We start from the raw sequence: 27,834 nt of genomic DNA, 5'->3' as shown, positions 1-27,834 counted from the left end.
CTCTCAATTCATCCTCTTAGCTTAGCTTCCTTAGAGACACCTCGGCAGGTGCCCTTCCTGGTTGCTTCGACTGGAAACCTTGTCTATGGGTTAAAACCCACCCCATCAATTCACTCTGGGAGATCAAACAAGAATTTAGATATGCTCATTATGCCATTCTATTTCAAGAGAAATGTTAGGAGTCCAAAATAGAAATTGGCTGCTTGGGGAACAAATGAGGTTTACCTTGTTCACCCTGGAGTTATTTGGCCAGGATATGTCAGATAAGTGAGAGAATATGCATTACCCCTTTTCTTTTCCATTTTGTTAAAATTTCAGAAATACAGAGTGGCAGTAGAAATACCAGATGACTTTCTCCTAGTGTTAACAGTTGTTAACATTTTGGTGTATTTGTTTCAGATTTTTATTTAATAAAAGAAATGAAACATCACAGATAAAGTTGAAATATACTTTGTTTCACTTCTCCGTTCAACTTCCCTCTCTCCCCAGAAGCAGTTTCTAATAGGAATTTGTGTATGTCTTTTCATCTTTTTCTAAATGTACTTTTACTATATATGGATTTCAATTAAAAATTATTATATGTTGACAAACTGTAGCTATACAAAGTAATGTTATGATTTTTGAATAGAGTGTGGAATGACAAAATGAAGCCAACCAATTCATCTAGCATTTCAAACATTGACATCTTCAGTGATGAGAACATTTGAGATCCACCCTCCAGTGAAACTGAAATAATTAGATGTATTTAACATTGTTGTGCAACATCTTAAAAAAAAAATCACACTTGGTTCTCTATTTAATTGAGGCTTTATACCCTATGATTATCATCTTCCCGTGTTTCATTAATTTGAGGACATGTACTGTGTTAAGTGTTCATTAACATAAATGACATACTGCATGCTACTTGCGTTTTCAATTTGTCTACTTTGATAGTATCTAGTCATGTTGATAAAAAGACCAGATGACATTTTCACTTCTAGTTTTTGTGTTGTGTGCAATGTCTTTTTTAATGTACCTGGTTGCTAGTATAAGTCCATTGTTGTTTCCTTAACGTTTAGTAAAAATCCTAATTTGTTTGCATGACATAAATTGATTTGAAATTTAAGAATTGACGCTGACAGTAAGTTGAAATCTAACATTTGGCTGAACTTTCCGTATTTATACTAGCGCACAGTCTCAATACTTTGTGTTCCAAAATAAGCTGCACTGGTATTGCAATGGGTATGGGATGATTTGCAAGAGACTTGAGTAGGTGGCAGGGAGTTTTTGGCTCAATTAACATATGCAGAAGTGCTGATGCTAGGGCCACTTTGGGAACTTGTTATTGTGGCGGGAAGTGTTGTTATTTTAAAAGTTTTTAAAATTTCTTTTGGTAACAGTTGTTTGTTTTCAATATTTAAAAAAATATTTTTTTAGTTGTAGATGGACACAATATTTTTGTTTATTTGTTTTTATGTGGTGCTGAGGATCAAACCTAGTGTCCCACATGTGTGAGTCAAGCGCCCTACCACTGAGCTACAGCCCCAGCCCTTTTTTTTTCAATATTAAAGCAATGTCTCCATTAATTTGAGAAAGTTACATAAACTGAATATCTGTAATATTAGTTTATCCCCATCTTCTAGTTAGGTCTCATTGCTCCTGTTGCCTGTGGGGTGTTTTCATGTGAATATCTCATATTTACCTCATTCAGAAGTCCTAAAATGGAACAACACATCCATTTTTCATTTGACCCAATTCCCATTTATGGGACCACAATGCTTTTCATGAAACTTAAAGTTTAATCCTGACGGCTCTTTCAAGTTTTCTATTTTCAGGCTTGCATTTCCCCCTTAATGTCTCTCTTGCACTAATCTCTTCTAATCTCATTCTATCTTCTTGGTCTAATTATGCTCACCTCTGGACCAGGCGACCATTGCTGTTGCTTTGCTAAATGTGCAGCCTGCAGTTTACCCTGTTCCCTGTTGGAGTTTTAAAACATTACTAACAGCACACTATTTTCACAGAGGTCTTCCTCTGTACTTATAAGGGCTCTGAAATTGCTATAGTCAAACTCTGATTCTCCCACTTACCAGCTGAATGACCTTCAGATTGTAAATGCTTCTTAGACTCAATTTCTGCTGTGTAAACTGAAGTAGTAATAATGGTAGTTATATGGTAGTAGGAGGCTTAAACCAGAGACTATACCTCCTATTCTGTAGCTGGCATGATGGATTTACCCAGATTTCATTGTTCATAATATTGTGCTGCTCTTGAAGCATTCAGCCTTAATATTTAAAAAACAAACCTGTTTTGTAATCAGATCAGTTTCTTTGGTCTTTTACCCTCCTCCCTTCAAGTCAAACCTGTACATGTGTGATATGTGCTCCTGTAAGTGTACACACCCCAGGTTTGGGTCCTTTCATAGTTTTTCATTTATACTGTCCTCCTGTTCTATTTTTATTTTGGGTGCTGGGCATTGAACTCAGGACCTTGCACAGGCTAAGCACGATTCTACCACTGAGCTACACCCCTGCCTCCTTGTAGTGGCTCCTTTTTGTTTATGTTCTTCTCATCTTCTAACAATCTAACTTACACACACCCCCTTTCATTTGTTTGCTTCTTGCAACACTAACTTACAGTGATATATTCCTTTATTCCTCTTATGCAGTGACACTTGTTAGTTTACTACTTTGCATGTAGAAGCTCTTTCTTCATCTCAATTACAAGTCTCTTCTGGTCTGCCCTCTATTTTGGAGTCAATCTGTAGCCTAATCATGGCTAAGGCTTATTTAATAATAACTCAGTAAAGCTTCTTACTTGGTAATGTTTATGCTTGGTGTGAAAAGGATATGAGAGTATGATCAGGAAAGTTTGACAAACAAACAGGCATTCATATTTATTTATTGTGGACTGTGTGCCCGGTACTCCAAAAAATATAGTGATACATAAGATATACAAGGTTTCTGCATATACACAAACACACAGACATATATACACTTATGTTGTGCACACACAATTTTTAATTTAATCATTACTTTTTCGAATTTCTCTGTGACCTGGGTGTTGGAGGCAGATAATTAAAGATCCATGGTGAGATTGGTTAAGACATTGTTTAGATGTTAGAGAGTGGTGGCTTGGACTAGCGTGTTGGTGACAATGCAGATGTAGAGAAGAGGACCAATTAAAAAAAAATCAGGAAGATGACAGGATGTGGTGATTGATTGGATGTAATAGGTAAAAGGGAGATAAGACTCAACCTGGACTATGATTTCTGATAGAGACATCTGGGTGGATGGCCATGCCGTTCCATGCCGTTCACAGAGGGCATGCTGGGAGGAGCGGCTGTGGGGAGGTAGTTAAAAGATATAATGGTTTTTAAATGTGTTGAGTTTGAGGTTTGTGCACATTAAGTGAAAACTACACTTGGTTGTCTGGTGGATCTGGGATGGGGACAGAAAATTGGAGTCATCAGCTTGAAGGTGACAACTGCAGCTGGATTTGTTATTCTTTAGTGGCAACATTTTCAGATTGGACAGTACCTCTGAAGTCTGTACTGTAAACATTTTGGCTGAATGATTTCATCAAGTTTTATTAGATTCCTATTATTTGAAAGGCACAATGTGGGTTCTGGGCAGATACAAAGATGAATACTATCTACTTTCTCTCTTGGAACCTCAGATTCTATGGGTAAACTAAATAAAAATTGAAAGCAGAATGAACTATGAATATAAAGGCAAATGAGGATAGCTTTTGGTTGCTGATTTATAATGCAGAATTTGATGGCATGGAGAAAATTAGGAGAGGATGGTGTTGAAGATAGTTTATTTTGAAAGGCATTTATTTTTCTTTACCAGTAGCAGAGAGTAGGGGAAGAGATTGTCCAGGCAGACTCCTTCGTGCTATGCGATTTGAGCCATGTTATACTTCCGTTGATGTAGGGTAGGCACTGTTTAAACATTGGGTGGGGTGGGTATGATTGTTCTGCAAATCTGTATATTTGGTTTTGTTGGTTCTGGGAGCCAAAGAATCTTTTAATTTATTAGAAGGCCATTAAAAATGGGTTAATGCTATAAAACCATATTATCTTAATTTGTTTTGTTTCCATGGCATTAGTACTGTATGAAATGCTTGCTTTTGATTGTTGGAGAATATGGGGCCGAGTTTAGGAGTGCCTTGGTAGCTATGAGTTTACTACTTTTAATGAACATTCTGAGATATATGCCGTTCTTATTATTTCTTCAGGACTAGGAATAAAAATCTGAGGTCTAACAAATCCAGACATTTATTTGTTAATGGCAAAGAAGAATTGTGTTCTGCAAAGAAATGGAATTTCTTCCACTGTTTGCATTTGTCTTGTTTTGTGGTGCTGGGGATTGAACCTGGGGCATCCTGCATGCTAAGCAAACACTCTATCACTGAACTACAACCCCCACACTGTGTTTGCGTTTTTTGATAGCCCCCTTGATGTTATTTGTCTTAAAACAGACAAATACTTTTGAATTCTTTGCTTTTCTAGATTCTGAATGCTTATCTCTTAAGCATTAAGGTATGTGTGAGTGAGTGACCTGGAATGTAAGGGAGGATGGATTTTCTTTCTGCGTTGAAGTTCCACTCAGCCACATCAGAGGATATGCTGAGTGACTGCTTATGTAGGTTTCCAGTTACCTTGTAATTGTACCTATGTGAAGACACTGAAGAAATGTTGACAAAATACATTGATCTGAGTGCTTGTACTTTTTCTCAGGCTATGATCTTTTTTAAAGATAGAATTCTGTTGTACTTGTTTTTATTTTCCTGGTTCTGGGATTAAACCTAGGGTTTCCTGCTTACTAGGCAAGTGCTCTATCCCTGGGCTATACTCCCAGCCCCAGAGTTCTTTTGTAATTGTACCAGAAGACACAGAAAGACTTTCTAATTAATTTGAGGTTTGCTGACTTAGTCTTTTTAAAGACTACTTCAGATTCCTTTTGAACTGTTCATATCAGCTAATTTTGTTAATGATATAAAATGACATTTTAGGTTGTTCCTCTTCATTTGTAATGAAATAATTTATTTTTTTTTGGTAGGACGTAGAAGCGAATGAGAAGATTTAATAAGTAAGTGCATTAACTTCAAAATTGAAGCTATTCTGATATCTCTAAGCATCAGCATCCATATATTTTTTTTCCTTTCCTCTTCCTTCTTCCGTCTTTCCCTTTCTCTATTTATTTACTTTTTTTATTTTGTGGTACTGAGGATTGAAGACAGGGACTCACACACTGAAGTACGTCTCCTGCCTTTTAATTTATTATTTTCAGAGGGAAATTCTCAGTTGCTCAGGCTGGCCTCAGTCTTGCAGTTTTCCTGCGTTAGCTGGGATTATAGGTGTGAGCCACCATGTCTGGTTTATTTCAATTTTTGATGCTGGGGATTGAACCTAGGGCCTTGTACTGCTAAACCACTGGGCTGTATCCCCAGTTATCTTGTTACATTTTTCTTTAAAATTTTTTTTTTCTCTTGACACATTATTAAAAATAAGAACATATATAAAATTAAAATCTAAGAAAATCTTTGTCTTTTTTTTTTTTTTTGGTGGTGCTGTGGATTGAACCTAGGGCCTTGTGCATGTGAGGCAAGGACTCTACTAACTGAGCTATAACCCCATCCCTCTAAGGAAATCTTTGTGAAAACTCAGTTAATGAGAAGGTGAAATCTAGTTGCGAGAGTTATTTAGCTATAGGTGATTATTCATCAGCAATTGCTACTGGAACTAAGTTATTTCCTATTATTTTTCTAGCCTTTCAATGGTTGTAAGTAACAATTCTATGGAAGTATCACCTCTTCATTGTTTGAGGATCTATCAATATCTTATACTACCTTGGTTTTATATGTATATAAATAAATGTACTTACTATGTTTATGGATGTAAACAAAACTTTTAGCAGTAAAATACAGAACAGACAGTATGCATGTAAGTGTGTAGCTTAATGCATTTTTGTGAATTGGACATACTTGTTGAAATAGCCATTTTGTAGTTTATTTTGCAAGTAATTTTTCTAGGTTTGTGTGATGGGAAGAGATGTTTGTCTAAACCTTGAATCTAGAGGTACATTTTATTTATTTATTTAAAAATATTTTTATTAGTTGTTGATTCACCTTTATTTTATTCATTTACATGTGGTGCTGAGAATCAAACTCAGTGCCCCACACATGGTAGGCAAGCGCTCTACCACACAACTCCAGCTAGAGGTATATTTTAGTTTGGCAGAAGATGTGTGTCTGTTCTTCCCTATGTTAATCAACTTTCATTATTCTATCGAATATCTAAGATAATCAATTTATAAAGACAAAGCTCTTAGTTTTGGAGCCTTCAGTTGCTTTTGGGCCTGTGGCCAGGTATCATAGTGCGGTGGGAAGTATGTGGTGAAGCCAGTTGTTCCTCTGATGGCCAGGAAGTAAGAGAGGAGAGCCTGAGGTCTGAAGGTCCAATTGAGGACACACCGCCCAATGACCTGACATTCTCCCACTAGATCTCACCTCTTAAAGGTTCTACTACCTCACAGTAGCTGGGGGGGAGGGGGAGGCATTCTAGATTCAAACTATAGCATCACCTCAGGTGTCTTCAGGCTTAGCTGTTCATGGTCATGCTCTACAGACCACAACACTGAGGACTTGAGATCCTTCAGTCTGCCTAATTTTCAGACAGGAATCAGGATCTTGCCCTCTTCAGCTTCCACAGAGCCACAGCAGGTTGCCTTTTTATTCACGTCTGCATCCTTGTAAAGGCCTCATTTTTCACAGAAGAACCTCAGGTGCATATGTAGGAATCCAGCAACTCAAGTAGGTGCTCTCCCTGCTGTTCAGTATTTGCCAAAGTCTTTGTTTGAAAGGAGTGGTATTTAAAGGAAGGAGTGTATAAAGCATGTATAGAAAGCTCAACACTGTACCAATATTAGCTGAACTAGAAACGTAATTACAGGAACAAGTGTATGACCTTGTTATGACCTGCAACTCTCCTATTGCAATTTTGTAAATTAATTAAAATAGTTCATGTGCATTTTAAAATATACTAGTTATTTTAAAATATACTCCTGGATCAAGCAGATTAGCAAGAGACAGTGTCCTTATTTTATGTAGTTTTATTGGCATACCAAACAGACTTCTATTGAATCATTAACTGGCGTGATTTTTGTTGGTGTTGTCATGGCCAACTCTTGGAAATCCCCTAATGGTGTTATGATCACCTAGCCCCACCACCCACTATTTTTTCCTTCTTAAGTAGAGCAACAGGTTCAGAACCAGTGATTGTTGCCCATCTTTTTTTTTTTTTAAAGAGAGAGTGAGAGACAGAGAGAGGGGGAGAGAGAGAATTTTAATATTTATTTTTTAGTATTTGGTGGATACAACATCTTTGTTTGTATGTGGTGCTGAGGATCGAACCCGGGCCGCACGCAAGCCAGGCGAGCACGCTACCACTTGAGCCACATCCCCAGCCCTGTTGCCCATCTTAAGTGAATTTTCCCTTAGGTTTCTCTGTTCCTTCCGAACAGGCTGCACATCTGCAAAGAGGGTAAGGCACATTGCAAATCTCGCTTAAATCCCTTTTGCTAGGAAACCATGTTTGTGAGCTCTTTTGTGTCTTTTTAAATTATGCACACAAACTATTTTAATTAATTTAAAAAAATGACAATACACAAGTTGCAGGTCATAACAAGGTCATACACTTGTTCCTTTAATTACTTGTTTCTAGTTCAGCTGATATTGGTACAGTGTTGAGCTTTCTATTGTGCCAAACAGTCCAAATGTCCCACAAAGAGATCCTGACGTCATTTAATGGCAGTAGAGGCAGAGCAGCACGTACTTATTTCAAAGGTTTCTTCAAAGCAGCTCTCCAGCTTCGTAACTCCCTCTCCACAACTGCAGCCCAAGCTGTGCAGCTGGCGGTCTCTGATAAACTATTCAGCAAGTTCTCCAAAGACATTTTTAACTTGTGATCATTTGATATTTTTACACATCTTTTACCATAAATATTTTACTTTAATTTCCTACTGAACATTTAAGAAAAACAGGATGGAGGATGTGCATGTTGAGCAGAGCCCCATAGATAGAACTGAGTAGGCGCGCACGTGCCTCCCCTGCACCCAGCTCTACAGGGGAGACGTGGCTGCTATCCACAGACTATCTGGCTTTCTTAAAATAATGTTTCTAAACCTTTAAAGCCTCTGTACCATTGGGTTTTTGTGTGTGGTGATTATAACCATGAGACAGATTTGGCCTTAGAGAAGATGTTTGATTTTTTTTTTTTTTTTTTTTTTTAACTAAATAAGGATAAAGGTGTAGTCAGTTGAGATTTGCCTCAACTTCATTCTTATGTGTGTTGAAGTCCTCATGTTCCTGAAGGACTAGCTCAAATACCTCTTCATCCTGAAGCTTGTCACCCTTTTAGCTGTACTGTAAAGTTCAGTGGCATCATCCTACCGAAAGTCACTGGATAGAGAAGCCGAAATAGGTCTGGTTCACCTGTTAAGTTTTGCAGATGGGGAAACCTTTAGCCTGCTAGAGTGTGGGCCTGGGCATGTCAGTATTGTTGAGAGGACCCATACCCAGGCTACAGCCCGCTTTCCATCCTGGGAACCTGTCCTTTTAGAATACTCTGTTTGGGGGCTGGGGTTGTGGCATAGTGGTTAGAGCACTTGCCTACCATGTGTGAGTTTGATTCTCATCACTGCATATAAATAAAGAAAGAAAATAAAGGTACATTAATAATTTAAAAAAATTTTAAAAAAAGAAAAAAGAATCTAATTGGGAATACTCTACAGTAACCCAAGTTTGAATACAGTTTTCTGATTTTATGTAATTTAAAATGCAACTTACTGATTTCGTATTAAAATATTCAGACTTTGAAAACCAGTTTCTCTGTGTAATCAATCATTTTATATACATGGTAGCTCAGAAGGACAAAGACAGAATGATTCATTTTGTGGTACTGATTGAAGACGTTGGACAAAGTGGTTTTACAAGTTGGGGATCACACAAATTAGACCCAGACTCAAGGAATTTAGTTAAAATCTACCAGCTTATTGAGAATCAGTCATTGCTGTGGGCATTGAAGACATGGCCTTGGGCCAGCTTTGTATAGTACCTGCTGTCATGGAGCTTACTTGGTAAGGGAAGAGCAATTTCTAACTTGAATATCAAATTATTCCATTCTTTGGCTAGAGCAGTGGGATTTAAACAGCAGAAAAGTTCTTCACCTGCCTTTATAGAAGGTCCTAAATAAGTCAGATGAACATATTTTATACAAATAAAGTATTATATAACCACAGATTCCATGGACTTAGCCATACAGAGAAAGCTATCTTGATCCATAAATAGCATATGGAATAATCAGAACAGGAGCTTTGGAATGAAGGTTCTTGACTTCTCAGATCTCATTTTGTATATATGTGAATTGGGACTAATGATAGTTTGTAAATAGCCAATGAGATTACTAAGGTAAAGTGACTGACCTAGCATATAAGATATGTTCAATGAATGGTTGTTGCTATTATTACTGCTATCTTACTGCTATGTGTATTTAAGGAAGTAAATAACAGATGTGCTTAGGTTTCTTAGATACCTTATTTTTTTTCTACCACCACAGTTCTTAACCTTCTCTCAGTATGTGTTTTCTTGTGGCACCATAGATAATTAAGTTCATGGGAATCATGACATGCTGCCAAGAACATACCTGGGAAATTAAGTGAAATTGCACTCCAAAATGCAAATCAGTGAGAGTGATATTACTTTTAGGAGGCACTGTGCCCAGTGGTTAGTACCCTGGGCTGGATTACCTTGGCAGCTTGCTTTACCTATCAGTACCTGAATGTTCTTATTTGTAAAATAGATGTACAAATATGTCTCAGTTTTACAAAGTTATGGAGAGTGAATGAGTTTACATGGGTGAGGTGCTTAGAACACTTTTTAAAAACTAATTCTATTAATTTTTATTTATTATTCTCTCAAGTGGTATTGTCTACTTGTTCTTTGCTGTTGATCACATTTAATTGAGAAAGTCTTGATTCTGATTTGCAATTAAATGTGATCAACAGCAAAGAACAAGTAGACAATACTACTTGAAAAAAACCTTTCATTTGTTTGTAACAAATCTGTCTCATTTTAATTTACCAGTTGTGTAATAAACCTTTGATTTTGTATTTTTATTATGAAAAGTAGTTATGAGTATGTTAGTTAGACAACACTTTTGCACCTGTTATAAAAATGTGTCAGTCTGAAATTAGGGACAAAAGGTTGCCTTTGCAACAGTCTATTTGTTGGAGAGATTGAGTATCTTGTTAATCATAACTATGGGGTAATAAGTAAAGGTAATCAAAATGTTTAAGGAAGTGTAGATAGTTATGGAAAAAGAAAGTCCTTACTCTTGAGTAATTAGAGTTGGACTTGGTATTGTTATTGTTGTGAATATTCTTGAAGGAAGAGCAATTTTGTGAATCTGAATTAATTGTTTTTATAATAAAAGTGTTTTAATCAGATTTTTTTTGCTCCTGTGACCAAAACACATAACAAGAACAATCTTGGAGGAGGAAAGTTTGTTTCATGGCTCAGAATTTCAGAGGTCTCAGTCCATAGAAAGCCGGCTCCATTGCTCTGTGCCCAAGGTGAGGCAGAATATCAAGGTGGAAGAGTGTGGTAGAGGAAGATGGCTCAGGACATGGCACGAGGAAGCAGAAAGAGCTCCACTCTCCAGGGCAAAGGCACACCCCCAGTGACCCAGCTCCTCCAGCCACACCCCACCTGCTGATAGCTACCACCCAGGTTATCCTTCTCAGTGGGTTAATGCACTGATTATGTTGAGGCTTTCATAATTTTTTAGAAATTTAAAAGTGAAAGTTCAGATGGCAAATGGCTTGCAAGGTGCTGTGTGATGTAGCCTGTCTTGCTTTCCCACTTTGTTTCAGTCAGGGTTTCCTTCAGACTCATTGTGTTCTAGCTGCACCTCCTTTGAACATCTTAGGCCCCTTTCTTCCTCAGAGTCTAAGCTCATGAAGGACCTTCCACTGTTCTTCTCTCACCAGTGAATCAATGATTTGGGTCTCAGTTTAATTTCATCTTCTTAAAGAAACTTCCTCTTTTACCCAAAGACAAATATGCCTCCTCTTTACTTATAGTCATTATTCTTTCAAGTAGTATTGTCTATTTATTCTTTGCTGTTGATCACATTTAATAGTATTTATTGGCTATTTATCTATTTGGGTACTTGTATTTTGGCTTTTTTTTTTTTGCTTGGTGGACTGTAAGCTCTGTAAAGGCCAGGGGTGGTGCCTGTGTTGTTCATCACAACAAACCTACCATCTAAAGGCAGTGGCTGGCTCAGAGTAAATAGTAAATATTCTTAATGTTTAATGACTTATCAAATGGATGCAAAAATGGGGAGGTTAGCAAATGTTTTCTATAAATTAGTAATTATATTAAATTAGAAATTACATTAAATTAGCAATTATATCAAACTTTGCAGGCCTTGTGGTCTCCTGTTGCAAGTATGATGTTATTGTAACACAAAGGTGATCATAGATAATACATAAATGAGTGAATATGGCTGGGCTCCAGTGAAGCTTTATTGCTGGAAGAAGGTGCTAGGCCAACTGGTTGCAATTTGCTGACCTCAGAACTAATGCATCTAGCAGAACAGATTGCATATGGGATACCTGAACTCATTCACCTCTGGAATCATGTTATTGGGCCTAATGACTAAGGTTTCAAAGGGCAGACAACCTAAACAGATAGAACACTTGGGCTGCATGTGAATCAGAATTAATATTTATTGAGAACTTACTACATGCCACATATATGGAAACTAGGGACTAAAAACTGATGATGGGCAAAGGCTTTAGTCCTTAAAGCTAAGAACTGCCTATAGCTACCATGCAGGTTATCCTACTCATTGGGAAGTAGACAAGCCAGTGATTATGTTACATGGTTTTAGTAATGTATGTATAACATCTTGGGAATAAAGATGAGGCATAGAACAGAAAGATGAGTTTTAAGAAGTTGCTTACAAAAATAGAGGACAGAGAGAAGGAAACCAGCTTTCACTGAGCACCTTCTCCTTGTATTACTTTTTTCTGCTTCTTGGCAAAACTCTAAAGAAGGTGTTATGAGGACCTGGAGCTCAGAGAGTCAAGAGAGGTAATAGCATGTGACATTAGGATTTGAGGACGTAAAAACATTTGTTTTTAAAGTCAGACTGAAGTCCAGATCCCTGTCCTACCTCCGTCTTTACTGACTTGTGTAAGTTGTTGAGTTTCTTAAGAAGGCTCTTGTGAAGATCAGATGTGAGTCTTATAGATCACAGAGCAGGGAATTACGTAAGTGTTTAAGGAATGACGCGGTTTTATCAATGTTAAAAATATGGTTCAGACGCAGATCTGGATAATTCAAAAACTCATTCTTTACCCCTCCTATTGTACTTACTCTGCTCATTACATTTCATTAAAAGAATACACTTTCTGTCAAAATTTGTTAATTGCCTTAATTAAGTTAAATACACACCATGATGTGTATTTCATGGTTTTTGGACATTGGAATAGACACATTGTTAGCACTGAATAGTTTGTAGAGGTTTTATCCTGAGAAATCATTCATTAGAAAAGGATTCAAAGTGAATTCTTCTTTTAGGTATGAAGACATTTTGATGTGACCCAAGCTCATAATTTTGTTCTTTTTAAACATCCTTTGCTTATCATTTACCTAGTTTCATTTCATGCATCTTTCATCTGATAGCTTAGGTCTCCAGATCTTTAAAAATGCCAACAAAAACTGTGCCTCTGTTAGGAACCTAGGGAATTTGTCTTGCTGTCCTTTTACACATGGTTCCCTTGATGAGATGTATGTATCACAGAGTATATCTGTTTCTTTGGCACTTACAGTGCATGGTACTGGTTAAGTTTTTCCCTTTCTGACCACTTATTTCTTTTGCTTTCCTTGGTTCTGCCCTTGACCTATCTTCCTACCCTACAACCTCCACTTTAATCAGTCTGGTGGAGAGGATGCCTTCTGATAGCAATTTTACATTTCTTAATATCAGTAGCATGTGGTGTGATGATTATGCTTTCTTTCTGAATTCATTCTCCCTTGGCTGGCTTCTGCAATGGTGCTGATGAATTAATTTTCTAAGTCATAATTCTTTTTTTTGATATATTTGTTTTTTAGTTGTAGTTGGACACAATACGTTTATTTTGTTTTTATATGATGCTGAGGATCAAACCCAGCGCCTCCCACCTTGAATTTATAATCCTCCTTCCTCAGCCTCCCAAGTCACTGGGATCACAGGCACTTCTAATCTTATCTCCCACTTTTCATTCCAACATTTACCTTGTGTTTTATCCCAACTGTAATAAACAGTTTCCTTAACATGTTCTGTGCTTCCCACTTCCATATGTTTGCTCAATCTGTTGGGTGGCAGCTTAGATTAATGCTTGGTCTCTTCAGTCAGACTCTTGGTACTTTGATAGTTTGAAATAACATTTTATTAAAAAAACTCCCTGGGCCGGAGTTGGTGTCCATTTTGCTTCTCTCTACTCTAATTCCTTGATTGATCAAGGTGGTCACCAGGGAGGTGGAATTTAAAGCTCAGCCTCCTCATGCTGCAGGGTTTATTGTCCGCCATCCTCCCGCCCTAGATGTCTTGCTTGCATTGTACAGTGGACCCTCTTTATCCAGGAGTTCTGCATCCATGGATTCAACCAACCATGGCTCAAAAACATTGGGAAAAAAGTTGCATCTGCATTGAACGTGCATAGAACACTCTTTTCATGTCATTATTCCATAAACAATGCAGAAAACACCTTTTAACTTACTTTTTTCATCGAATTGGATATTATAAGTAGTCTAGAGATGATTTAGGGTATACAGGAGGAGGATGTGTGTAGGTTCTATGCAAATCCTATACCATTTTATATAAGGGATTTGAGCATGTGTGGGTTTTGATATCCTCTGGGTCCTGGAATGAATATCCCACAGATACTAAGGGGTAAGTACAAATACCATAATCATTTCAGTTTCCTGTCAGCCCAGGTCCTGGTGCTTCTATGTGTCTCCTTTGGTTCCTGCAACCCTGTCTATCTCAAGTCTCCCTTTCTGGGGATGAAAGCCTTACCCCTGGAGTCGAGTCCAGGGCCATTGGCTCCATAGGATGCCTTCCTTGATGGTGAGCCACCCTATCTACCTGATTCCCAAGCACCCCAGGCTTCCTTGTCCCCTCACCTGAGTCCTGTCCTCATCTCCACATTCGTGGGATGGTTGTCTTCCTCCTCCAGCTATAGGTGGCCTCTCCTCTCCATCCTCCCCTCCCATCCTTTCTGGTCTGCAGATTATGGACCAGCTCCAGGATCCCTCCCCTTCCTTGTAGCTGCTTAGATCATGCTTCACAGCCAAGTTCTGAGAAGGGGAAATACTTCAGTGATGATTTTATACAGAGAGTCTTCTGTATGTGGCTCATGAGCCAATTTACTTTCTCATCACAGCCAACATTGGTGGAAAAATGAAGCTCTGTAGAACTTTAAAGATCTGACAGTGGTGGACCAAAGTTAAGAGGGACATTTTGGGGCTTTATCCCTTCCATAATACCAACTCCCCTTTTTTAAATATATGAACAATTGCCGTTTTCTGAATATTTATTTCAGGAACTGTGCAAGCACAACTTGAATATTGTGACTTTACCCTCCTTCACTCCATCAAGTCATATTCCTAATTTCTCAAATTCAAGAGCTACTACTGTTAGTTGGTAGAACTTGTTAAATTTCTCAAATTTAAGAGCTGCTGTTAGTTGGTACAAGGTATTTCATGGTGCCTAAGAATTTGAATATACTACTAGTACAGAATTTTGGATTTTCTTTAAAGTTTTTCATAATGGCGTATGACTTAGATGTACTTGGTCCTTTGACCCCCTATATAAGCAGGTTCATTTGAGGTTTTACCTTGTATTAGCCTTCTCAAGCCATCAGGGCAAGAGTTCATGAGCTGATAGGTGATCAGACTTCTATCTTCTAAACTCATGACCTGTTTATACTTCAGTACATGTTGAATATCCCTTCTCCAAGATGGGTTTTGGATTTTTCAAAGTATGGAACATTTTTGTTTACATTATATCTTGGGGAAGAAATCCAAGTCAACACACACAATTCATTTACGCTTCATATACAATTTATACATCTAGCTGGAAGGTAATTTAAGATAACATTTTAAATAATTTTATGTAGGAAGCAGAGTTTTATGGTGTAGAACTTCCCACTTGTGATATCCCATAGTACTCAAAAAGTTTTGGATTTCAGAAGATTTTGAACTCATATTCAGATTAGAAATGCTGAAGCTGTATTATTTATGCAATTTAAACAATAACTAAAACATAAATGTCAGCTTTTTAAAATAAAAAGTACCGATGATAATGGATACCCAGCTTAATGCATGGTGCTGAAGTTTAAGCTCTATTTCACCAGCATTTACTAGTTCAGTAAAACTTTTACAAGGAGATACAGAAAGTAAGACAAACCAGTGTCTCTGTGTGTGTCTCAGGATATAATAACTTGTTTTTTTTTTAGTATATTATGTGACCAGAGGATTTCCTTAAAAAGTTGGATGGTATTCTGCATTACTACCATTGGCATGTTCCTGATTCCTACCCCCTGTCTACTCAAGGGACATCTGATGGAGAACAGTCTAGGAGAGATACATATTGGGAGGTAAGGGGAAAAATGAATGTACTGTTGGCATTGAATAAGTACTGAGGGTTTCTCACAGGTGTTCCTATTATGACCACTTCCAGGATATGATGGCAGAGAATGCTTTGCCATACTTAAATCCTTGTCGGAGTATAGTGGTTGCTGTGGATCTTGTCTGCCACCCATTTCATCATCAAAAGCACTGTCTGGTAGAGTGTGAAGCCCCTGTGCTGGGGTTGGTACATTTATGATAAACATCAGAGAGTTCCTGCCCTGTGAACCAGTTGGCAGTCTTACATAAATGGTAGTTCAGTAAATTGCTGGTGAGGAAAGTGTTCAAGGTTAGTTCTTTGTCTCATCTGTGTACAAGATCTGCTTTTGCTAATGAACCTATATTATCTCGCTGTTAAAATGGCTAATTCTGTACAGGGAACTATTGAGACAAAGCCGGTGAGAACAGTTTTTTCTTGGTTAAGAGATAAAAGATAATTAATTAAATTTGGGCTCCCTATGGCTGATTTGCTGGATTGACATAAGAAAACTTTGATAAGGTGCGGCAGTCTGGCTGCGCAGAATTCATGAGCCGCTTATGAAGCAGGACCGGACTTTATTTTCAGACCGCAGGCGCTGTGCAAGCTCTTCAGGAATTCCCTCAGAGCACCACCAGCTCTTCCTGCGAGCACCTCAACCCCCACTCCTCCCCCCACTCCTCCCGCTCCTGAGGCCGATTTGCTGGGTCGCATGGGCGGAGCCAAAAGAGTCACCCAATGAGCAGCTCTGGTCTGAAAGGACCGTAAACAGCCCAATGAGTGTCAGGCAGAGGAGCCAATCAGCTGGAAATTTGCTGGGCTGCGGTGAGCCAATCAGCTGGAAGTTTGCTGGGGCTGCTGCCACTGTGGCTCTCAACATTAAGGAGCTAAAGAATAATTTTACACTATAAATTTTAAGTCATCTAAACTTGCAAAAACCATTGAAATTCTTTCTGTAATAGAAAATTGGGAATAAACTAAACCTTTCACTGAGCTGAAATGTATCATGTAGAAAATAGCCTTTTCGGTTCATTTTAAATTGGATCAGAAGAGAGTTACTAGCTACTTGGCTAGAACATAGGTAAATATGATACATGATGTTTTTACTTGTTTTTAATTTCCTTATCTTTACAAATGATTGAAGGGAAGAACCCATAGTTATCTGTAGGCATAAGGGAAATTTGTATCACTGCTTCAGATCACTAATTACTAGATGTAGACAATCTGTTCATTTATAGAGAATCAGGGAGATTGGAATGGAATGGATTTCCCTTGGGAATAATTGAGTCCTTTTTTAGGTAATTAAGTATAAAGTAATTCACAAGTAGAAAAAGGGATGTCAGTGATATTCATGATCATGTTACAAGTACTCTATGAAACAGAATTTATAAATAGTTGCTATATAGTGGTTTGTGTTTTTAATGCCACTTTTCCCTAAGTATGGACATGTTTGGGTTATATTAGAACTGCTGTAGTGAATTTTTTTTGTTTTAAGTACTATGCCTGTATTTTCATGTGTATTAGAAAAACATAACTAGTTCTTCAAACACATGGTTTCACTATATTTGTTTTAAGAGATCCAAAAGTAGGTATTTAAGTTAAAAAGTTGGATTTAAGAAAAATGTTAAATAAAAAAATAGTTTTTAATGTAAAAATTGTGAGGACAGAATATACAGGAAAGTTGGAACTACTGATGAAAATTATTGATGATATAGCAGCTTCTGTTTAACTTTGTTGAGTTGGTGTATTTGAGAGTACAAGTAACCTGGGAAGCAGTGTTTATAGTGGAGGAATAAGTTTGCCTGGAAGGTTGAACCCTAAGCCTTCTCACTGAGTGGGTGACATGATAATGTTGCACTGAGGCTTTTCTGATTTCCTTTTATTCACTGTTTAGCAGAGTGTGGGGCCCTCTCTCCCCCACTACCCAGTGTGCTCCTCAGAGCAAGGAAAGGATCCCTCTCTCTGTGATCCTAGCCCCAGGCCTGATAGTTGCTCAGTAAATGTTCTTTGGATACCAGTCAGTCTAACCGGAGTAAAGCCGTATGTTTAATGAGTCCTCATAGAAAATTTACCAGATAGCTTTATGTGTAGACCAGCTATAGATTTTTGGTGCAGATAGTTTTAAAATATTACATTTTTAAAATAAGAACTTGTTTTTCTTCTTGGTGGTATAACTGTGGCTCTACCTAGAAAGGAATCATGAGTCAGATGGGGTAGAAGGACAGTGGGATTGAGACCTGGGTCTGTGTGGTTCTCACATAAACAGGAAGAGTAAAATGGAGCTGCAGCTTGCCTTCGAGGGCTGTGGGTCAGATGAAACAATAGTTGTATAAGCACCAATGTTGTCAAGTTCTACAGAGTGATTTTTTTTTTATGTGCAATAGGTATCAGCACATGATATAAAACCTAATGTAGAGGCTTTTGTATTTAACGCTCACCCGCTCTCTGCTGCCCCATCTCCACCACCCACCCTCCATCACTTGATTCCCACTTTCTCACTTAAAAAGCAAACTAAAAAAACCCATCAACAAAGAGCAGAAGCCTGGCTTCTTGTTTACCTCAGCTCTTTTTTGGGGAAAGGATATAAATTAATACTTTTGTGCTGTTTATAAAATACTTTTTCTGACATGCATTGTTAGTTCTAGAATACATTCTTGGTGATTAAAAACATAGGAAAAGAAAAATAGATAGGATTGTTTTCACTTGATACTATTTTTTTTAAAGCAGTTGATAGTAGTATATGATTCTGCTACATTGAAAGGAAAGTATGCAAAGAAACATGGTCAGATAATTCTGATCTCACATTTATTGACTATCACACATGACAAAGTTTATTGAGTATTATCACCTGCCAGTGTGTCAGTTTTCCATCTCTGTGACAATGCCTGAGATAAAACAACTTCGAAGGAGGAGATGTTTATTTTGGCCCCCATTTCAGAAGTTGTAGTCCATGGTTGCTTGGCTTCATTGGTTTTGGTTTTAGGGCAAGTTAGTACATTGTGGCAGAAGGCAAGTGCTCACCTCATGGTGTCCAGCAAGCAAAAAGAAGGTGCTGGAGTTGCAATATCCACCTCATGGCTGTGCCTCCAATGACCTAACTTCCTTCTTCTAGGCTCCGCCTCCTAATGACTTTACCACTTCCCAGTAGGGCCATTGCCAGGTGACCAAGCCTGGTGACACATGAGCCCTTGGAGGGACTTTTAAAAAGATCCAAACCATAATGGCCAGATACTGTGAAAGGCATTTAATTGTCCTAGTAACTTTAGGAGGAAGACATTATCTCTGTTAATGGGGGGAAGAAATCTGATAAATGTCAGAGTTTGGATTTGAATCTAGGTATGATTGACTCCAAAGCCTAATGGTTGTCAGCCATGTCTGTTCATTTCATTCCTTATAGGTGTTGTTGAAATTCTCCATGTTTTAACATTTTTTTCAACATACACTGTGATTAGTGTCCTTATCTGGTGATTTTAGCATCTGGATTACTTGTAATTTTTTTTTTTTTCTTTTGGTGCTAGTGATTGGACCCGGGAGTGCTTTACCATCAAGCTATATCCCTACCTCTTTTTATTTTTTTTAAAATAAAAATGAGAAGTTCTGCTAATTCAGAGTCTTACTGAGTTGCTTAAGTCCTTGCTAAATTGATGAAGCTGGCCTTGAATCTGTGATCCTCCTGCTTCAGCCTCTTGTGACACTGAGATTATAGGCATGTGCCACCAAGTCTGACAGTTTTTTTTTTCTCCTCCCATTGGTTCTATCTCTTGGTATGTCTTCTCTGTGCCTTCTTTTGATTGAATATTGGACATTATATATGGAAAATTGCAGAGGCTCTGATGATACCTTCCCACATAGGATTTTCTTTAGGCAGTTGGAAGCTAAAGAACTTCTGTGAGGGATTGAGCTGATTAAAAGACTATGTTTAGTCCAGTTTATTTTGAGTTCTCCATTTCCCTATTGGTGGAATTCTTCAGAGGTCTCAACTGGGTATAGACCTTTAGGGATCCCACTAAAATATGGTAGAATTTACCAGGGTCATTCTTCCTTGCTAGAGCCTGAACTCTAATGTTCACCTTCCCAGTATGTTGAGACAGACTGTATCTCTGCTCAGTTTTTCATTCCCTTAGCAACTTCATTCTACCCAGTGGTTTGGTTGGCTTTGCTGATGAATCTGTGAATACTGCGAGAAGAAAGGCAGCTCACTAGGCTCACTTCTTCGCGCTTTTCCTTTCTCTAGAATCTTGACCCTTCAAGTCCTAGCTCCCTTCAGAGCGCAGTTTTTGTCATCCTACCCATGTCAAACTGACAAAGCCCTGCTCAGCTTCTGTCTTCTAACAGTTGTCTTCTCTGTGCCTTCTTAACCTCTCATCTCCACTGCTTGTGAATCGGGAAAGGTATTGGGGAGGCTGTATAGAATATTGAGTGCATCCCAAGAATAGTTCCCTTTATCTCCATGATCTTGGCCATTCTAATTCTGCTTTGGAAGCTTTTAAACTTTTTTTTTTTTTAAATCTGTCCACATTTAATGGTTGTGATTTTTTTTCTCCTCCTCCATCCCCTCCTCTTCCTCCTTACCTCTCCCATCATCATCATCATCATCATCATCATCAATTATGTGTTAGGTACAGCATGAATTAATCTTGCTTGTTTTCTTAATTGTTGCATTTATATGTGTTCGGCTTTTGAAGTTAACAGTTAGCCAGAGTCTGATTTTGGTAGAATTTTATAATGATATTTTTTCAAAGAAGTAAATGATATTTATTTATAAAAACAAATAGTTGAGTCTAAATTTAATTAAAGGGACCATTAACTTAAAGCTTTAGAAAAATAATTTTCCCACTTTTGATTACAGAGAGGAATGTAGTTCTGTAATTTATTTTTTTCAGAATTTTATTAAGGTAAATGAAAATTAACATTTTATATCTTTCTGTTTTGCTTATTGAGTAATATGGGTTATCCTCTCCCTCTCCCCCCCACCCCCGCCCTCTGTGGAATTATTTAGAATAGTCATAGAAGGAAGTTAGCCTAAACCATTTTTAAAAATTTACATTTTTCAGCTGTAAATACCCAAAGTTCCTTTGAGTACTTCATATATTAATGATTTCAGTGGAAGACACTCATTTTCTTGCTACAATGAGAAACTTTTAAAGTTGAGAGTAAATAGAGTAACAAGATAAACATAAAAACCTAAAAATTGTTTTCCATTAATTAATATAATAAAAGATGATCTCACATCCGAACTTGTATACCTTGATAATTCTTCTCTTTCTCAATCTAAATACCTCACTTGTGTGGAATGTTATTACATGATGTGGTGGTACCAAGCAGGTGATTCCAGTACCTCAAAACATATTGCCTATCTTGTACTGCATAAGATTTTTGATTTTTTAAAGGTTTGCAAGGACAGAATTAAAAGCAAAATTATTTTATAAGTTTAGTTATAACACATTGAATTATGAAATGAATGATAAGGACACACAGTTAGTTAAAAATGAGTTATCAGCCCGTATGCATTATGGAATTCAGAGTTGCTTGTCTCACCAGCCTGCCAAGAACCTTTGAATACTGTGTTATAAACCAGTGAAGAAAGAAACATTCAATATGTTTTATTTCTAAAAAATATTTTTTTGTAAGCCTGTTGATGGACAAGTAAGATTAGATAACGACAACTCTTATCTAAGAGTTTACTACATCACAAACGTTCCATCTAAGATGACCAACAGGAGTTTTAGCAACTGAGATTTACTAATAGCATTTCCTAGAATTGTTAAAGACAAATGCTTAAAAGAATGAAGAACGGGGCTGGGGGGATGGCTGGGGCTGTGGGAGGCCTTGGGTCCGATCCTCAGCACCATTTAAAAATAAATAAATAAAGGTATTGTGTCCAACTAAACTAAAAAATAAATATTAAAAAAAGAATGAAAAAGGCGTTTTATTCTGAAAGAAATACTTGCACTTAGTACTAAGTTTTGAAGTATTCAGAGTGACAAATTAATAGTTTGAAGCAAATAACATGTTACAGAATTACTGACATTTGTTACTTTTTTTGGGGAAAAACTTCAAGTCTTCTGTTTTACTTAAAGAGAAGCTTTTATATAAAAGTTTCCTGTAAATCTTATTTCTTTATTCAGTGATGCTATAAAAGTAGTGAATCTAACAACATCCTAGCCCTTGAGGTTGAATTTAACCTGCACCCTTCATCCTTTAGTTTTAACTTATGCAAAGGAATGGGGTCAGCATACCAGTCTCTTCTTTTTCATACTTTATTAGTAGACCAAAAGAATATAGGTCAAGGGTTTGAGAATTTGTTTTTTTTTTTTGAATGATCTCACTTTGTAGATTTGTGGTTGTCATGTAACTGAAAGATAGTAGCCAGGTGCAGAGGCATATGTCTGTAATCCCAGCAGGGTCTGGAGGCTGAGGCAGGAGGATCCCAAATTCAAAGCCAGCCCCAGCAACTTAATGAGGCCTATGTAACTTAGCAAGACCTGTCTGAAAATAAAAAAAAAAATAAATAAGGGTAGAGGATGTGGCTCAGTGGATAATCCCCAGTACCAAAAAAAAAAAAAAAAAAAAAAAAAAGATAGTTTACTTAAGTAAAATATTGTAATTCAATATCTTAATGAACTTAATAGAAAATTGGGAGAACTGTGTAGGTATATTTTACTTTTTATTGACAGTTTATTAGTTCAAAGCAAAAACTCAAGAAAAATGAGATTAAAAATGATGTTTTATAGATGTTGAATACAAAATAATTATAGACTAACAGCATATATTGTTTGAAGGAAAACATTAAACAACCTGATACAAAAAAATGTGAATTTAAAGTCTATTTGCTTTTATTATAAGACACATTTTTAATGAAAGAACCAGAGAATGAACTTTAATAACATCTTTGATTATAAAAAGGATTTACATTTTCTATTACTTTAGGTACTCAAATTTTATTATTAATTGGGATCCAGCCAAAACATGAAGATAGCATCTTTTTTTTGTTAGTTGTGGATGGACACAATACTTTATTAATTTTTATGTGTTATTGAGGACTAAATCCATTGCCTCACATGTGCTAGGTGAGCGCTCTACAACTGAGCCACAACTCCTGCTCTAAGCATCTGTCTTGATCAGTAATTTCATGTAGCCACCATAAGTAGAGTTCAATGAAAGATATTTATGCTCATGGAAACAAGCTTTTGTTTCTATGAAAGTATCAGAGATTTTCTTTGTAAGCTTTAAGTTAATTCATATTTTATACTTTAATACTTGTATTTTTTTGTTTTTGTTTTTGGTACCAGGGATTGAGCTCAGGGCACTTAATCACTGGCCCACATCCCCAGCCCTATTTTGTATTTTATTTAGAGACAGGGTCTCACTGAGTTGCTCAGTGCCTTTTTATTACTGAGGCTGACTTTGAACTCTCAATCCTCCTGTCTCAGCCTCCCAAGCCTATCTTTAATACTTTATTTTAGAGTTTTAAAATCATAATGATAATATACAAGGAAAATATAACCAATTTGTTTCTCACAACCTAGACTTTCGTTCCAGATACCAGGTAAGTGATATTATTTCCAATTCATTCTATGACACAAAACCCTTAACTTTACCTATGGCTTTTTAATACTGTGAAGACTTCACTGCTACAACTTAGTTTGTTTTTATTTTTTAGTTTCTGATATTTTTAATTTCTTGGTGGGGATTGAATCCAGGACCTTACCCATGCTAAACATGTGCTCTAAACTGACCTACATCCCCAGGATCATTGCTGTCACTTAATTTTTAATATAGTGTGGGTAATATTGTGATGAGTTAGTTTGATCTAGGTGACCTCTAGATCCTTACAAAGGATTGTAGAATCTTCTGAAATTCATGTTTTCTGAGAACCATCTTTATCTTCCCCATGGTCAGGGCGACTGCTCAGAGGACTTCTGATCAGGACTGTAGCTAAGTGTGTTTTCCTGTGTTAGCCTTAGGTCAAATGTGTATTTTGTCTGTTCATCAATCACTCACCATGCATTTAATGAGCATCTCTGTGCCAGGCATTATAAAAGATAATTTTTATTTATTTTTGTTCCAAAATAATTTATAGTCTAATGGAGGAGAGACAGTGACTTGCATAAAGGTATTAAATATGGTGATAGATTAAATAGGCCTTGAGATCTACAATGGAATTGTGGGCCATGGCTGCCATTTGATTTCTTAAACATTGTAATAGTATGTATGGTTTTTCTCTGTTTTTAATTATACAAAACTTCAATGAATATTAACTGTTAAATTTAAAAAGTGCCAAGAATAGAGGCTAAGAATTAATCCTATTTTATATCCCAACCCTCCTCTATGTTTTTTTCATTATTTCATTCATTATTAATTTTTCAAGAACTATTGCCTAATTGGTAGACATTTTAGGTCATTCTTCTTTTTTTCCCCTGTCATTAATGATGCTTGGTGAGTTTTCTTGTCCATGTCATGTATATAAATTGTGTGTATCATGAAAATTCCCACAAGTAGAATTCTGGCTAAAGTTTATTTCTCTGGAGTGTATTTGCTGATTACTAAAATCCTTAGAATTAATAGGCTTTGCTTTGATAACCAAAACCTTGGAAGGCTCGTGGTTGTTTGCAGTTGGCAGTAGGCTGGAAGACAAGTCATCTTAAAGGTTTAGCTGCAGCATCTGCAGAGGTCTGTCTCAGAGAAAGAATTCTGGGTAGTTGCATTTGATTCCTCCTCAGCTCTCTGCCCCAGTGCCCCACCTCCTCGCCTTGCCCCTGGAGCCACTTCTGCCCACCTGTCCTTCTTATTTAGACATGCCCTCTCCAGATTGTTTCGTATTCTTTTTTTTTTTTTTTTGCACAGTGTGTCCTGTTGACCTCAGGCATAGTTCTGATAGTTAGAGCAAAGAAAATTGACAATGGGAGACTCTGCTGAGTAGCGTTTTCAGGGTCTTCCATGAGCTCCAAAGGAATGACTAATGTGGAGTGAGAGTTCTCTAGTTTTTAAATTGACATGCCTTTACTTGATTGCCATATGTCTTATCACTTCTCATCATCTCCCTCTGCTTCCCTTCCAGCATTTTAGAATGCCACCAAGGACCAGTAGAAATACTCATGGTTACTCCACTCCACATAAATGAGAGTGCTCTTGGAAACGAATGAATATCCATCATTGAGCTCTGTGACTAGAACTTTATGAGTTTGTAGAGTTGACCAGTAAAAAAAATAATAATAATAATAATTAAGTTGTAGAATTAAGGAGAAATGAATTTCCATCTCTCTTTCTTTTTTATAAATGCACTTTCCCCAGAATTCCAATGCACCAAATTAGAACAAGTACAAAAGAGAGAACAAAAGGGGAGGAAAGGTGAAAATTCAGTGATTTCCAGTTTTCAGTTCTATAGTACTTTGACAAATAACTAGAAAAACTGGATGAATTCATGTTTCATTATTTGATGCCAGCTTCCTGTCCCTACCATTATATAATCATTTTCATGGCCACCATACATAGCAAATGACTCTCGAGGTCTCAATAGGCTTTCTTAATTTGTGTAGGTTCCCTTGTTGCCTGAATTCAGCTGTTCTCCCTGAGGTGGTCATTAAGTTGTTTGCATGTCTGGGCAGGACAGCTGCTTTTCTAGCCAGCTCTTCACTCTCGATGAGTAAGATGGTTGGTTGCACCTTGCTACCCTCTCAGCCATTCTTGTTGGTTTGATTGTGAGACCTATCTAGGGTGTAGGTGGAGTAATGACTCAGTTAAGTATACTCTCCCTGGGTTTTTACTTTGAGATGAATCTGTTTTTGTGGTTTTCTGTGTAATACTTTTTATTTGCATTTGGGATAATTCTGTTGGGTAGGTTTTAAGTAATTAGCTCTGGTCTCTTTTTATTGACTGTTTAAGGTCTTAGCTCAGCTTGACTAATCTTGGAAATCTTTATATTAAAAAGATAAGATCAGATTATTAATGCAGGGTGATTCAGTGCTATTTTATTATCTGCATTTGTCATACCTTTGCAAAATTAGTAGTTCAGAACAGGAAGCCAAAAGGCTTTTGGCTCACTGAAATGTGTTACTGATTCCTGACTGTAAACCCTTTATTTTATTAGGTCCTTGAGTTTCTTCTTTCTTTTCCATAACATTTGACTCTAGGAATTAGGGCAAAGAAATGCAATCCTTGTTCCATAAGACACATTTAGCAAGATTTTAAGAACTTCTGCAACTATGATTTTACTCTTCAAAGTCTTGGCTAATTTGTGAACTTAATGGTTTTTGAAATGTTCTCAAGTGTCATAAGTAAGAGTATGAGGAATCTTTTGAGACATTGTCACATGTTAATCTGAGAAATTTATAATGCAACTGAAGAGAATTCACAGAGGAACAGATAAAGAAAAAGTATATATTTTTTTAAATACTTGGTAAATGATGTCTTAAATAGCCACATAGAAACAGTGACTTTGCTCACTTTGTATAATGTGTAAAAATTTAGGGAAGATGATTTTTCATTTCAAATTTTATAAAGCTTATCAAGTGGGAAGGAAAAGTATTAGTAAATATTTCTTCATTATGATATTTATAGGTCTCCTTGATGTTGAAATAGAGTTAACATAGATTTATTCATTTTTGTCTTTCTGTTTATCCTACCTTTGGGTTTGGATCTGGTTCTTAGGCTGCACGGAACTCAGAGTCCTTATCTTTTATAAAATGTTCTTTTTTCTTTTGCATGTATTTGGTTAACCACTTGAGCATACCCAGCAACCTTTAAAATTCTTTAATCGTAGTCCTAAGCACCCTAGTCTGCTTTTGGGTGGCAATAATTTCCTCCCTGCCAACTTATCTTTTACCAAAACCCTCCAACCAGTCTTATGTTTAAAGAAATGAAGCTGAGAACAGGCTCGTTATAGACAACCCAGTTGTGATGTGAGTGAGGTTTTTATCTGACATATATGTCAGTAATGTAAGCTTTTATTTTCAAATTATTTGCTGGTCAGTGTTACTTAAGTAGGTTCAGATTTCAAGAGTCTATTGAGTTTCCACTAGTAAGACTTGAGTTTGCCAAACTGGAAAAAAAAAATCTTATCTGGTTGCCTTTTACTGCCCCTGTTTGATATTAGATATAGGCTTATTTTTTGACTTTTACATATCACACAAAACAGTGAGTGGTTGCAGATTGTCTAGAAATGGGGGGGCTGTGATAGGGAGAGATTGGGCATGAAAGTTGATGCCAGCTTCTCGTATTACAACCTAGACTTGAGTAATAGCTGATTTTTAATTCTTTACAGAAAGCTGGATAAATTCCCAAGTATGTTTGTTCTATTCTTGTTCAATCCCATCTCTTCTGTTTTTCAGATAAGACCATCTCTTCTGTTTTTCAGTTAAGAAATCTAGCCATCATTATAATGTACACAGTGGAATGTCTTGGATGCTCTTGGTGTAGCATGTTTTCAGGAGTCCCTGAGGTTAATGAGAATAACTGCAGAATAAAATATATACACATAGATTCAGCATTTTAGAATTGGATTTGATTTAAAAAGTGAAATCTAGGTGTGTTTATAATTTGGTATTCTGTAACATCTCTAGGATAGTACTATGCAAATACATGAGTTTGTTAATTGTTTTATAATTATAAGCAATATGAAGTCATAAAATGTCATGATTAATGTTGAAAGTATCAGTAAACTCTAGGTTTTATTGTTCTGTCAAAAATGTGTTAAGTATCAGTAAACTCTAGGTTTTCTGTCCTTTCAAACTGTGGTCACTCAATTGTCAGCTCCTTTCTGAAATATGAAAACACCAAAGCTGAAAACAGACCGAAAACTAGCTTAGGTAGAACATACTAGAAAGCCAAAAGTGAAACAGATTGCATGAGTTGTGCTAGGGAATGGGGACTCCCTTGTTGGTGCAGGTATATTGAAGGAGAAATATCTACAGCTCATTTCACATTGATGTTGTGAATGACATAGTAACTGCAGTCAAAATGGTGCCATTAAAAACTTGAGCATTCTTTTGTTACAGTTTAGTGTAAATGGATTGACTTATAGTTGCATACTTGATTTATTTCTTAGGGTAAATTCCTTGCAGGTGAAATTATTGGTTCAGAGAGTAAATCACATTTAGAACTTTGATACATTATCAGACAGTTTCTTTTTG

At 36.9% G+C, this 27,834-nt stretch overlaps 1 protein-coding gene across 5 annotated transcripts in view; it reads left to right on the top strand.

Annotated features, from left to right (window-relative positions):
• Mpp7 (MAGUK p55 scaffold protein 7) overlaps positions 1-27,834 on the top strand; it is a 259,878-nt gene that overhangs the window by 17,946 nt on the left and 214,098 nt on the right. Inside the window, exon 2 of one of the 5 annotated variants that reach the window (XM_077802561.1) lies at positions 15,555-15,695. The exons of 3 other annotated variants lie outside the window; for them this stretch is intronic. The gene's annotated coding sequence lies outside the window, so the exon portion shown is untranslated. Of the gene's footprint in view, positions 1-15,554; positions 15,696-27,834 lie in introns of those variants that run through there. One more of the 5 variants, XM_077802562.1, reaches the window with a different exon arrangement.

This window comes from Urocitellus parryii, chromosome 9, assembly GCF_045843805.1.
Source record: "Urocitellus parryii isolate mUroPar1 chromosome 9, mUroPar1.hap1, whole genome shotgun sequence".
Lineage (NCBI taxonomy): Eukaryota > Metazoa > Chordata > Mammalia > Rodentia > Sciuridae > Urocitellus > Urocitellus parryii.
This window is presented reverse-complemented; position numbering and strand designations above follow the sequence as displayed.